We start from the raw sequence: 15,308 nt of genomic DNA on the forward strand, positions 1-15,308 counted from the left end.
CTGAGAGGGGGAGAGCCAGCGATAGAGTAAGAAGGGGCAGGGCAGGGGCGTGGCCTCAGGTTTCGGGTTTGTGTGATTAGACAGTTGGCAACCCTAGGCAACCCTGTTCCTGGGCCTGGTACAATGCCCTCCATGCTACTGTACTTTGAGCCCCTTCTCCCACCCCTCCAGGCGGGGCTGTGATTCAAACACCTCAGTTAGTCAGCAGCAGGACTAGGGTTGCCAGAGTAAAATGTGATGAAAACCTTGTGGATTTGGGGCACAGAGAAAGCACTTTTAAAAGTAGAACATTTAATGCCAAAAATAATATCCGAAGCATGGAGTCCATATGGGGTTTTAACTCAGTCCTCATTCAAGCAAAACGCCCAGTCAGTACTTCTTTGACTGTGCTTGAATGTAGGTAGCGGGAAAAGGCTCCAAGCATCTGTGTAGATCAGGGCAAGGTATTTTCACTAAGTGGGCTGTCATTGATTTTCATACGTTCATAGATGTTGGAGATGGGAAAGACCTATTAAATTATCTAGTCCATGAAGCCAGTGCAAGACTATTCCCTACTGGATATTTACTGGTGGTTTGTCAAGTCTAGTTCAGGAAATTGAGGTGTAATGTCCAGTGTAATGGATCCTGAATTTCCATTTAATATAAATTTTCTTTGACTTCTGCTTTTATATTAATGCATTGATGTGCTCTGTATTGACTGGCTTTCCCTGGAGTAATGAGAACAAAATGCCACCTATTATTTAAGTAATTTATATCAGACAAGCTCCTACCAAGGTAATATCATAAGAGATACATTAGATAGATGTGTGGGTATATGTAGATTAGATAGATAATTCTGTAAATGTCTTTATTTATTTTAAAACAAAAGAATAAACTCTACGCAAGCAATGAATAAATGCTTTACCAAGCCAAACTCCTAGGTAGTATCCCACTTCATTTCTACCACGCGTTCCTACAGATCTTGTGTATTTTGCATTCTCACAGCTGTCTCCAATTAAAGAGAGAAAATCACATGAAAGTCTTCAAATTTGTCATTAATCCTGATCTTCTTAGTCCTAACACTGGAAATATTCCTACTGAAAACAATGGGAGTTTGCCTGAGGAAGGACTCAGGGAAAACTAAAAGACTAATTCTGCTGCTCTTCCTCATATTTAGTAATACCTCATACGCCAGCAGCCCCATAGATTTCAGTGAAGTATGCAATGGAAGTACAGATGCCAGAATTAGGTCTTGAGTAAAGACTTCGGGGTTTTGGACTCTCATAAATAAAATGCTGATATGAAGCAATTGTTACCATCATGTGTACATCCGCCAATATCTATTTTAATACAAAAAATGCATTTATTACACTATAGCTGCCCAGTATCATGTTCCTATAACTTTAGAATTTTAATCCAGTCCAACTATTCTACAAATGTTGCCAAACTTTTAGTCACTGAAAAAGCTGTGTCTAAACACCTGTAGAGTGCAGATGTTGAACAGTGTAAAATATAATTGAAAGCTGCCAAAATGCAATTAAAATCATTGTTTTTCTTAGCAACACACTCCTGGAAACCTTAAACTAAAGCTAGATTCACTTGTAACAGTTTTTCAGACCTGTTTTGGAAGGGGAAATCAAGTTGAAATTATTGTGTTGTGATAAACTAGGATAATAGAAAGAATATAATAATAATAAAGGGTAATAAGACTTTCCCTCTCTCTGTATAGTATGCTGTATAGTATGGAACATACCATAGGAGATCATTATCAGCACAGTTCAGTTTGCCCTAAATTTCTCCATTGTGTTTCAACCCAAATTAAGCTATACAAAGGCAGTAAAAGGACTTTACTTTAACCCTACCAGTACCAGCACATTTGTTCATGCTCTGAGACAAATAAAGCTCATTGGAGATGGACATCTTCACAGGGAAGCTGAAATGTGCCATCCTAGTGAAAGTAGGAATGCCATCAATGTATCAGGTGACGAACAAAAAATGTTTCCCATGCCTTCTGGCTGTTCTCCTGGAAACATGTCAAATACTGAACTAATGAAATTGTGGTTGTGAGCACAGTTAAGTCCAACTCACCACCTTCCAGAGCTAATTATAGTATTTACATATGGCTGCTTTCCAGATAAAACAAATCTAACGATGCTTCCTCCATCCATCTTGCCTCATTCCAGGTGTAGGTTTCAGAGTAGCAGCCGTGTTAGTCTATATTCGCAAAAGAAAAGGAGTACTTGTGGCACCTTAGAGACTAACACATTTATTTGAGCATAAGCTTTCGTGAGCTACAGCTCACTTCATCGGATGCATTCAGTGGAAAATACAGTGGGGAGATTTATATACATAGAGAACATGAAACAATGGGTGTTACCATACACACTGTAACGAGTGATCACTTAAGGTGAGCTATTACTAGCAGGAGAGCAGGGGGGTAGGGAGGGAACCTTTTGTGGTGATAATCAAGGTGGGCCATTTCCAGCAGTTGACAAGAACGTCTGAGGAACAGTGGGGGGTGCCAGCAATGCCACTCTGCCATGTACATTGGTCAAATTGGACAGTCTCTACGTAAAAGAATAAATGGACACAAATCAGACGTCAAGAATTATAACGTTCAAAAACCAGTTGGAGAACACTTCAATCTCTTTGGTCGCTCGATTACAGACCTAAAAGTTGCAATTCTTTAACAAAAAACTTCAAAAACAGACTCCAGCGAGAAACTGCTGAATTGGAATTAATTTGCAAACTGGATACAGTTAATTTAGGCTTGAATAAAGACTGGGAGTGGATGGGTCATTACACAAAGTAAAACTATTTCCCCTTGTTTATTCCCCCTCTCCCCCCCCACTGTTCCTCAGATGTTCTTGTCAACTGCTGGAAATGGCCCACCTTGATTATCACCACAAAAGGTTAACCACCACCTCCCCCCCCCCGCCGCTCTCCTGCTGGTAATAGCTCACCTTAAGTGATCACTCTCGTTAGAGTGTGTATGGTAACACCCATTGTTTCATGTTCTCTATGTATATAAATCTCCCCACTGTATTTTCCACTGAATGAGTCCGATGAAGTGAGCTGTAGCTCACGAAAGCTTGTGCTTAAATAAATTTGTTAGTCTCTAAGGTGCCACAAGTACTCCTTTTCTATTCCAGATGTAGTTCCTAAATAACCCCCCAGCTACCTTATATTATCATAATAAAGCACCATCCCACTTTCACTTCCCTTGTCAGCACTTGTCAGGGATGGTCTACTCTAGATGACCTCTCAAAGTCCCTTCCAGTCCTATGATTCTATGATTTTCAGTACATAGGAAATGTTTTTTGTTCAAAGACTAACCTTTGAAGTTTGTTTTTTTTTTCATTCTGAACACTTGTTGTTATTATTTACCTTTCAAGGGCAGAAAGTTCATTATTTAAAGTCGTTTATGGCTTCTGCAGAGTATTTGGTTAAGTGGTTCTTATTATATTGCATCAAATGACTCCTATGAAACAATCTTTGATGTGTGAAAATTTAATCTGTGCCTTGCATAAATATTGGTGAGTTTTTTGAAGTATGAAAAATAACAGGAAAAATAAGTAGAGATGATTTTTCTGAATTAAAAAGGTTTAAATGCCTTTGAAAAATATAAACTGCCCATAATCTTTTCTTCTGAATAATTCTTAACTTCATACATTAAGTCCAAAAGCAAGCAATGGACATTTCTCTTTGAATTATAAATTAGCAATGGAGAACAAAATGTTAGGTTATCCAGTCTTCCTCTTTGCCAGTACCGGATGGTTCCCTATTATATATTAACTAGTGTTTTGTCTAGCCTAATATTATTCTGGAGCAAATGTCCTTGATTTTTTTATTAACAATGACAAACTGTGCATCAAAGGAGGTAGGAGTTGGAGGGGCATGTGGTGGCAGAGCATCAGCAAATCAGGGAGAGGCATAGCCAGAGGATTTGCTTCTATGCGGATCCTCTATTTCCCATCCCCCACCATGTGGAAGAGGGGCCGTGTAAGGGACTGCAGAGGCTCCCTCAGCCATCAGGCCACAAGTTACCTTCACAAAGAGGCTCCAGAATGGCTCCATAGCTTGTGAAGGAGGATTTCTTTCTTCTCTCAGATACTGTTTTTAGTAACTTCCCCTTAATGCTTTGATTCTCTGTATTCTCTGCCATGACTTGCGTGATGCATAACTAAAATGTTTATATACCATTCCTTATACAAGTTAGGCAACTCTTCTATATTATTCAGGTGCTCCCTCTCCACAAGTTGATGAATATCTCAGATAGACTTTGTACTGTTGTCAAAGTGGTATCCAGCCTTAGGAAGAGCGTAAGAATCTGAGCTGTACAAATATAATCTTCTCTTCTAAAACCTAAGCATCAAGTGAAATGTCAGGTAGGTAAATTAAGCCTTTCCTTGGGCTGTGAGAGTTCCCTGATAATAGTCTGCACAAACTACTGGATCATTTTAGGCAGGCCTATTCATTACCTCATGGAATGAATATAAAATGGAAAATGTTTTCACAATATATAAAATAAGATGGAATACAAGTCAGTGGATGGTAGGGAATGGCGCTTAGTCATTAGGTTATTATGCAAGACTAGAAGCGAAACAAGATAAGCAAAGATTACTAATGCATTTGGGGATGCCATGTTAAGTAACCATTTGGCAAGCATGCACTTCATTGGAATAGGGGCCCTCTTATGAAATATGCAGGCACATTAATATTTTCCCATAGTACAACTGTAACTGGATTCAGACAGGCAATAAATGGCAGCTCCTCAAACTCACTGCTGCAAAATGCATCTCAGCATCACCTTGTTATTCACCTTGTTATCTTTGGAGCTCTGTAAGGGGTTCTCTGAACACACTGTTGGGAATACAACCAGATGTATTAGCAAATCCTGCACTTGTACATATACTCTATTGAATTAGACATATGGATTCTATTAAGTAAAAGTTAATATTACCCACTTTTCCACAATTAGTGTGATTTTTAGGATGACTAGTCCTGGTACACTGGCTAAATTCAAACATAAGTATTTAAATACCCTCTGTACCATAATTGCAACTAGATTCGTTATTATTCATGTTCCCTTCAAAAATACTATTGTGTAGTGTTACTGGAACAGAATGGCTGTATGTTTCCACCTCTGAGATGACTGCAAAATAGTGGAAGATGATGTGAACTTTCTACCAGTAGACTATGAAGTACTCCAGTATTTTTCTGTCTTAAAGCAGCTACATAAAAGCAAAGTATTATTTTACATTATTGTACGTAAACTCTAAAGTGCCTGTATGATTATATATATAGGGCCCTACCAAATTCACAACCATGTAAAACGTATCACGGACCGTGAAATCTGGTCTCATCCGCAAAATCTGGGCTTTTGAGCACTTTTGCCCTATACAGATTTCACCAGTGTTTCTCAAACTGGGGGGTCCTGACCCAAAAAGGGGTCACGGGGGGGGGGGGGGGTTGCAAGGTTATTGTAGGAGGGTTGTGGTATTGCAACCCTTACATCTGCGCTGCCTTCAGAGCTGGGTGGCCGGAGAGCAGTGGCTGCTGGCCGGGGTCCAGCTCTGAAGGCAGCGCCCCACCAGGCCATCCTTACTTCTGTGCTGCTGCTGGAAGTGGCGCTGCCTTCAGAGCTGGGCTCCTGGCCAGCAGCCGCCGCTCTCCGGCCACCCAGTTCTGACGGCAGCGCTGCCAGCAGCAGCAGCGCAGAAGTAAGGGTGGCAATACCGTGATACCCCCACCCCGCACAATAATCTTGCAACTCCCCCCCACAAACTCCTTTTTGGGTCAGGAGCCCAACACTTACAGTACTGAAATTTCAGATTTAAATATCTGAAATCATTCAATTTACAATTTTTAAAACTCCTGTGACCACAAAATTGACCAAAATGGATGGTGAATTTTGTAAGGGCCTAATTAGATATGCATGAACTCCCCAGATCCAGACTATTGTGGGGGGGAGCAGGAAGTGTCCTTGAGTTTGAGTTTTGGTCAATGTCGCTCACTTGAGGTGCTGAAGCAGCACCAGGCTGTAGCCTGTGAGTGTAACCCTTGTCCTTCCTGGCTGGCAGGGGAGGACTGGTTCCCTTGTTGATAGGAATGGTCAGCATTTGTCTGTGGATGGACAAGATGCCAGTGGTTCTTTAAAAAGCTGTTGTGCAGCCTCTGATCAAGAAATCAACACCTGATGCGGGAAGTATTGTTAAATCTTTTGGGGGGAAGGTCACAGAGATGGTTGTTGTGAAGCAACTCTGGCATTTGCTTGAGTCCAGTTACTCGCTTGACCCCAGGATTTTTTTGACCCTGGAAAACTGGGTAATAGCCATGGTTATGGGATTGAAACTGCACTGGCTGCATTATCTGATAATCTCTTCTTAACAGTGGATGAAGAGAAAGTCACAGTGTTTCTTTAAGATCAGTAATCAGTCTTTTAATACAATTGACAATGAGTTTTTTTAGAGGCATCTGTGGACTTCAGCTTGGGTGAATAATCATTCTTTAAAGGCTCCAGTCCTATCTTTCTGAAGATGAATATAGTTGTAGTATATAGACCACTGTGGGGTCAGATTGTAGTCAACTGAAATTAAGGGGACAGATCTCTGTAGCAAGCCCTGCACTCGGTAGTGTTTGCGGGATCAGACCTTAACTTATTATAGGCTAAGGTAAAAGCTACTATTTCCTGTGCGGCTCTTGAATTCCTTGTATGGATTTTTTTAGAATATCTATATGATGCTCACATAATTATTCTTTTAAGCTTCAGGCCTGGTCTATCCAAAAAAGTTTTGCTGGCATAGCTATGTTAGATAGGAGTGTGAAAAAAATCACACTCTGGACTGACATAGCTCTTCTGGCAAAAATCCTAATGTAGACACAATTATACTAGCTCAAAAGTCCTTTTGCTGGTATAGCTTATTTAGTTCAGGGAACTGGTATAAGCTGTATTGGCCAAAGAAGTCTTTTGTTGGTATTAGCTGTATTTTCACTAATTAGGTTAACTGGTATAGCTATACCTGAAAACCCTTTGTAGCATAGAGGCCTAAATTATGAACAACCAAATTCCACATATTCTACTCTGACTTTCAAAGGGCATGTATATACCCCATGTATATCACAATGTCTTTCAACAGAAATAAAAAGAAAATATCATGATACTGTCAACCCACTTGCTTTAGCAATATTTTTAAAACCAGAGCATGCAAAATTGTTAATGAGAGATGACAGAAGAATAATCCTTATCATTTTATTGTTAATATTCTCTCCCTGCCAAAGCATTTAACATTTGAATAAGAAATACTCCTCCTACTGAGCTTGCTCAACAGTGTCAGATCATCGTGCTCCTCTCATCTGTTGGTAGAAAACTGATCTCTCATTTTTGTCTGCTCTGTAGCCATGCAAACAGCACATTTTCCCTTAACTGGCTGCTATTCACTCTACTCATACCAGGCAATTTAATCCATCATCTTTTTGCCAATGTCACATATTTTATTTAATTTCTTTCACCATGGCTGTTTATCCATTTTGATTTAGTATCTTCAGTCTTCATTGTTCTGTTTGAACTCCCTCCTTTGAGTTCAGTTCTAAACATTGCCAGTGTTCGCTGGCGTGGCAGTGGTGGTTGGGGGTTGTCTGGTGTATCTGTTTAACCTGAAAACCCTTTAACCAGAAAGCACATGGCACCCCCTGGGAATGTGTCCTTTGGCATTTGAATCTCCTCAGGTTTAGATTGGATATTAGGAAAAACTTTTTCACTAAGAGGGTGGTGAAACACTGGAATGCGTTACCTAGGGAGGTGGTAGAATCTCCTTCCTTAGAGGTTTTTAAGGTCAGGCTTGACAAAGCCCTGGCTGGGATGATTTAACTGGGAATTGGTCCTGCTTCGAGCAGGGGGTTGGACTAGATGACCTTCTGGGGTCCCTTCCAACCCTGATATTCTATGATTCTATGTAAGTGTGAATCAAAGCATGACTGCAGAAAGTCTGCATGACAGTATTCTTTAGATTTGCAGATGAAAACTTTTATCAGATTCCATCGTGGTTTGGAAGAACAGCAGTACAAAACTACATGCAAAAGTTTATAGACAGGGAAAAATTGAATTGGACAGCAACCCATTGGAAAGGGAATTACAGTGGAAGGAAAAAATGTAAACAGAGTGAATGCAGATAGGAAAGCCCTGGCAATCTCAGGAGAAAAGGCTGTAAGGGTAGGAACAGGAAGGCAATTTGCTAGAAGACCAGGGGCTACATTCTCCACCCTGCCCAAGCTCCATTTGGATGCAATGGAGAGTGGGGAACCACAAGGAAGTGATGGCTACTCCCTGATCCCATACTGCCAGCCTCAGAATAAATGAGAGCTGATGAGTAGCTTTAATTTATATCACTGGCATAAGGTCCTTCAGAGCTCCCCTAAGCAGGACAAATTCTCCACTGGCCATTTTGGGCCAGTTTAGGTCCACTTTGCACTGCTCAAGCAGCACAAAGAGTATATAGCAAACAAGAAAATCCAGTCCTTTGGTGCAAGGAGCATGCCCTGGTGCTGGAAGACAGGGAATTAATTGCCTACTAAACTCTCCTATTGCCTATCCCCTAACCAGGTGGACAGTGGCAAGGCAACAAAGCAGAGCACTGGAGAGATGGTTCAAGCAGTTGCTGAAATTTTATAACTAAGACCTCTCTTTGTGTATAAATTCCACTGGGCCTTTTTATTTTCTTTTTGTGGTTCACTGGAACAGCCTTCTCTGTTTCTTGGTGAAAAGAAATGTCAGGGTGAGTAGGAGAAGTGATAAGTTTGGACTCTTGAGAGTGGGAGCTGGCTGCACTGCTCTTGAATAGCCATAACCTGCTGGGAGTGTGGGAAGGAGAAGAATGCTGCTCAGGGCTCCTCAGCATGCAAGACATAATTATGGAGATAGCAGTATTTTTATCATATTTTTTTGTGGAGATAGGGTCCATAGCTTTGTCACAACAAAAGTCAAGCACTCTAGTAAAGCTCATGGAAAATCCCTGAATCTTGCCAGGGCCTCTTCACATAAAAATGTAAACATGTTGTGACAGAGTGCAGGGAGTTAATAGGTGAAATTGTACTCTGATCATTCTGCCACCAATTAGTTCCCCAGAAAAGGCTGATTGGGGTAATTGAAGTTAATTATGTAATCAGGTGAGGGGAAGGGCTGGGTGAGCTCAAAACTGATAAGGGCACAGGAAAGAAGTGAGAGAGAAAGAAAAAGAATGAATAAATAGGGTGTTTTTGAGCTCTGTCTTATAGTGCTCTTGGAAAAGAAAAATCTCTGCTCCTTTTAAGCTGACCTGAAAGGGCTGAAAGCACAGGGGATACTGTAGATAACACTGTTGCATGGGTCTGCTTCAAAAAAAAGTGTTGGTGGAGGGAACCTAAATAAACAGCATGGTGTGGATATCCTACCAGTGGTGGCTGAGCAGACTTCTGTGGTGTAAGAAGTAGGGACAGACTATGCCTTGCTATGGTATGAGTTTCCATTATAAGGACCTTACTCTGAAGCTAATGCAAGGAGGACAAAAGGTATTCCTGAGAGTGGTTTTACTGGACTTTGGATCAAGCCCAATTGAAAGATTCTCATTGATCTAATGGCAACAAAACTACAGGGCCTGAACCTGAGATACTAGAACTCGTGCAACTCAGTGGGAGTTGCAAATACTCAGCACTTCACTTGGACTGATAGCTCCCCCTATGATGCAACCACTTATGCCCCTAGTTAACTTTCTGAACCTGAATATAAAAATAAGCACTTGTATAAATGTTTACATGGCAGTAAATGTAAGTGTAAATGTTTACATGGCAGGATCGGCTACTTTAACAAAAGCAGCATTCAGCCTCTAGTACTGTCAGTTAGGCACCTTCAACAAGTACTAGAAGGGTTACCCCAAAATGCAGCATCCTTGGCCAGGGCTGCCTTTGAAAATAAACTTTTATACAATATTTATCTTTAAAATTCATTTTAAATTGGGCCTTTTTATAACTTTTAACCTATGTAGAACAATCAAAATAAAATGTGTGTGGATATAAAAATATCAATTTTCCTTTTCTTGGTTGCTACATAGTTTACCAATGTTCAGAAAGTGGATTAATCCTATTGTGATGGGGGTATATACCCCACACAGATGACAAAGGAGTTAACTAGAGCTGCAGATCTCAGTTAAGCATCTTGCTACACCTGGAGGGTGGGCCAGCTCTAACTCATATTGAGTCTCCTCTGACAAAGAAGTTAGATGGTTATAGTTTAAAAAGAGGAAGTCTGGAGCTGTATGGGGCTGAAGGGTGAAAGGGAAGAACTCAGAAGCCACTGTCTTGGTAGTAGTGGGTGCAGCAGGAGGTGATGATGAAGTTTGTGATGGACTTGATCAAATCGAGGGAACCCTGATGGAAAGATCCTGTGAGATCCTCAGGTAACAGGGAAAGAGCGAGCTCAACCAGGAAGAGGCTGACCCCAAGAGCAGGAGGGTGGTCCTGGCGGAGCTACACAGAGGGTAGGACTTGCAGGCAGAGAGACCTCAGGGAACCTGCTCACAGGAGTCCTAATGTGAGGGTTGAAGTGGATTGGGAACACAGCTAAGGGCAGGAACTGGAACTAGGGAGAATCCCTAGGAGGCCTGGCTCATCACAAGAGCTTGGAAAGAGTCTGAGGAAAGGCTATGGTAGGAAGGAGTCCATAAAGGCAGCAGCAAGGAGTTGGGTGGAGTGTACCTTGGCTGTTAGTTATAGGATCCCTGAACTGGAAGCTGGCACAGTGGGAGCCTGGGGATAAAAAGTACTGGGCCCAGCATTGGATGCTGGAGACCTGATGAGGTCTTGGAATTATCTGGACTTTCTGTTACGATGGGAGAGAGGAATCCCAACCTCAATGGAAGGTAAAGTCACAAGAAAAGGCTGACTACCCTGGGAGCAGATCAACTGTCAACAGGGGGCTCTAGACAAGAGAGCTGCTATACCTAGCCACATGGAGGCACAGCAGCCATGAATCCATTCTTCTACAAATATATATTCTCATTAGCTCTGTTGTGCTTATGTGTATAATGTATCTACATATTTGACCAAATATTGGCCCAGTCTTACTCCCATTGAAATCAGTGGCAAAACTCCTGGTCACATGGAAGCAGAACTGAGCTCTCCATATTGCTGCTGTAGCTGTAATACTTTCTATGGGCCAGATACTCAGTTGGTGTGCATACTATATAGAAAGTGTGGCTCCACTGAAGTCAATGGAGCTATGTGGATTTACACCATTTTAAGATTGGGCCCTATATATTTCTAAAAGGGACTAATTTTCACACACTTAAAAATATTTAATGTTTCTTTTCTATATGTTGTAAAAAATGTAATCGGTTAAAAGCATTCTTTGGTCTTAACCTTCACCAAGATGGCTGAGGGCCCAATCAATATCTTTGAATTATCTTCATTATTAATAAAAAATAAGGATCTAGTTATGTCGATAGTCCCATGCAGGATCCCTGGAAGATGCTGACTTCAGTCTGGGCCTAAACAGTTTCATAGTGTCATTTTAATATTATATTCGCTGTTTGTATCTATTTTATAACAATAAGAGCTTTGAGAAATTGTATTTATACTTTATTTTTGGCCAGAAGCACTGAAATTATTTCTGAATGAAGCCAGAAATGTGTTACCCATATACAGTTAAGTCCATCTGTTCTTCAGTCCTGCACCCGGAAGATATATCTGAATTGTGTTAGAGTTGCCTGACTTGCATGGGATTTGAGCTGGAACCATCTTGCTTAATTTGACTGGTCGTCTGGGGTCTGATCCAACTCCCACTGAAGTCAATGGGATTCCTTCAGTTACTTCTGCAGAGCTGGGTTGAAATCCTGTCGCGTATAGGACATAGTAATATACACAGTACCACTTTCAGATTCCATGAGCCAAACCACTGCTTTCTACAGACTTTTCTGATCCTGTAGAGATTTGTCTCAGATGGTTGCATTTGAATGTATATACAGGAATAGTCTGTGTCTGGAACACAATGTGTTGAATGTATATACAGGAATAGACTGTGCCTGATCCAAAGCCCCTTGAAGTCGATGGAAAGTCTCAAACTCAGCTTGAGAATGTCAGTGTTCTGTTGTTGTTTTTCTCTGGGAAAAGTTCAGTGCAGAGGGAAGACAGCCAAAAGGTGGAATTAAATTCCAGTCCAAATAAACAGAAGATCCTGTACTGCACAGATACTAGTTCTTTATGATGGCCCGTGCTGATCATCATAACAGTTCATCTGCTCAGCATAGTTATTCTCAAAGGATGAGGAACAGCAAAATTCGTGTTGCATAATGATATACAGTGCAATATTTTTTTAATTCTGAGCTATTTGGTTCCCTAACTTTTCCTAATAAAGAATATCTTAATCAAAATCCTAAGCATATGTAGTCTCTTCCAGGGGTGGCCAAAATGACCGACCCTCAGAGCTGCATACAACAATCTTCAGAAGTTCAAGAGCTGGGGCCTCAGCCCTGCAGGAAGCATCCACCGGGGTTGGGGCTTCAGGCCTGCTCCTGCTGAAGCCATGAGCCCTGGCAGGTATGCCCTGTGGGGTGGAAGCCGTGAGACTCCCCTCCCCACTGGGCAGAGAAGCCCTTACCCCACCACCCCACTGCAAAGCAGAGGTCCTGAGCTCCCCACACACATACTCTGGTAGGTGGAGAATGGGGGTGGAAGGCTGAGCGTGCTGCGAGCTGCACTTTAACTGTAAAAGAGCCACAGGCAGCCTTTGAGCCACAGTTTGGCCACCCCTGATCTATTCTCTGGTGTGAGATCACATTTAACTCTAATAAATAATTAAAGATAGTTTTACCAGGATGGCTGTATTTTTTTTTATTTCAATTGCAATAATTTTTTTTTTTTTTTGAAAATGTGAAAAGGAAGACTTTTTTTTCCCCTGAAGAGTTTTATACGTCGTATAGATAAAATAACATAACTCCACAGAATCCCATATGCATTCTTTAGATGTGTCTATTTGGGATTATTGTACTTCTTAGTTAAAAACCTTCTCCCCATATAGGGGAGTGTAAATTCCACAAATGATGATTCCTGGAATTTCCTGGTAACTCTTATTTTGCTCCTGTGCACCATGAGCTGAAAGTTCCACACACGAAACTTGCAGATCCTCTAAGACTTGCACTCAGCGGGGTGTGGCTGGGGGTGGAAGAGGAGTTCCACTGGAGACAGGGCCTTGTCTGTGTAGAAGGTTCCTTACCTCTGCACAGGCTCCCAGCCTCTCTGGCTTCCACCAGTCCCTAGAGAGCTTGACTCCCACAATTGCACCTGACCTCAGAACCTCTGTCTTGATGGTTCCAAACTGTGGTGGAGAAGCAATCACAGTTACCATAGCATGTCTGCTGTAACTTGCGCTGGCCTCCCCTGTTGTGGGGAGAATCCAGGAAAACATTTCACGCATTCTACATTCTCCCAGCTGGGAGCCTAGGTCCCATAGAGACCTTGCAAAGTTAGAGGGGAAACAAACAGCACTTCCTCCTTTGACACCTTCCCCATCCCCAGCAATGATCCTTGGGCAGCACTCATCCTCTGCACTCATGGAAGCATGGGGTGCTTTTAAAAATTGATACACTTCTACCAAAGGGATTAACTGACAAACCCTTGTGTGGGTGGAATGTGAAGAAATCCCCCAGGGCAATGAAGACTTGTGAATCTTTCCTATACTAATTCTTTTTTAAATTACACCTCCACATCTTGAGTGTCCAGCTAACATTTGCTAAAGTAAAATAAGATAGCATACAAAACTGTTAAAAGAACACTAAGAGATTGCCCAGTGAAGCACTCCAAAATCAGAAAATGCCAAAGATGCCTGTACAATATTAACTTTATGTATACATAATAGCATATCATTCTGGTCTTTTCCAAAGGACCCCTACATCCTTCAAGATAGATAGTAAACTGCTACCTCCTTCACTATCCTTTTAAAAAAAGAAAAGGAGTACTTGTGGCACCTTAGAGACTAACCAATTTATTTGAGCATAAACTTTCGTGAGCTACAGCATGCAAAGAAGTGAGCTGTAGCTCATGAAAGCTTATGCTCAAATAAATTGGTTAGTCTCTAAGGTGCCACAAGTACTCGTTTTCTTTTTGCGAATACAGACTAACACGGCTGCTACTCTGAAACCTATCCTTTTAAACTCACTGTTCAGTTAATGCCTTGTTCACTGCATGTCTCCAAACAGTGTACTGAAGGCTACAGTAGTTCTGCATGAGAACAGAACATGATTAAAGTTTGGACCATCATCCATACACAAATGGGGACAGAGAATCAAGTGTGTGTTCTCTATTTTTAATGGAGTTAAAAATTAAGGTATTTTTTGTTTTGTTCTTCTGTTGTCTTTTTGTAGCAGTAGAATGTTGTCCTGTATACAATGTAATGGGACAACAGTTGTCTCAATTAGTGCAGTTGTGTATGTGTGTGTGCGCGCGCTGAATGTGTACTTAAGATACCATACAACAAGCCTAGGCTCTGTCTCAATTCATACACACTTTCAAAATATATAGACCCCTTTTATATATGCCAAAAGGGCTCTTACATACTTGTAATACACTATTGGGTGTGTTCCTTTTTTAAGATCAAGCAGGGACATACAAAGTGCTAAACAAATTGTTTTGGGGAGTTAACCGGAATTCTAGTTTTACTACTTATGTCAGCATTATAAAAAAATGGCTTTTTCATCTGCACAAACAAGAAAAAAATCATAATTCTAAACAGCAGAAGAAGAACAAGGTCCTTCCATATGCCTGCTGCATGCTTCCATGCTTGCCAGAAGTGACTACAAAAACTTTCTGTGAACTTTTGCCAGCCAGATTCTGTAAAAAATTAATCAGGAGAAACATCGTGTGACACAGATGAAAATGGTGAATGACTCCTACAAGCAAATTAATCAGTGTGTAAGAAATTGATCATGATGCACATTGTCACGTGTAACAAAGCAAAAATCTGCTCTGTATCATGATGCCTGGCAATCTGTAAATGTGTCGATAACAAATCATGGAACACGTTGTGTGACATCATGTACAAAACTGTGGACTCTGACAGGAGACAACAGCAATCAGCATGTGGCAGTCTGTGAAACTCTTTCTGGACTCTGCCAATGGGTCAAGCTACAGCTAAAAATTCAGACACTAATGCAGCTGCCAAAGATTGTAAGGATTAAATTCAGCTGTATGGTTGTGCTGAGCCAAAACAGATATCTTAATGGTCCAAATTCAATTCTTAGACTCTCTTCGCTTACTGGAATCATAATTTAAAGTCCTACCATGGTTAATTTAGCCTTCCAAAG

Source organism: Lepidochelys kempii, chromosome 6 (genome assembly GCF_965140285.1).
Source record: "Lepidochelys kempii isolate rLepKem1 chromosome 6, rLepKem1.hap1, whole genome shotgun sequence".
NCBI lineage: Eukaryota > Metazoa > Chordata > Testudines > Cheloniidae > Lepidochelys > Lepidochelys kempii.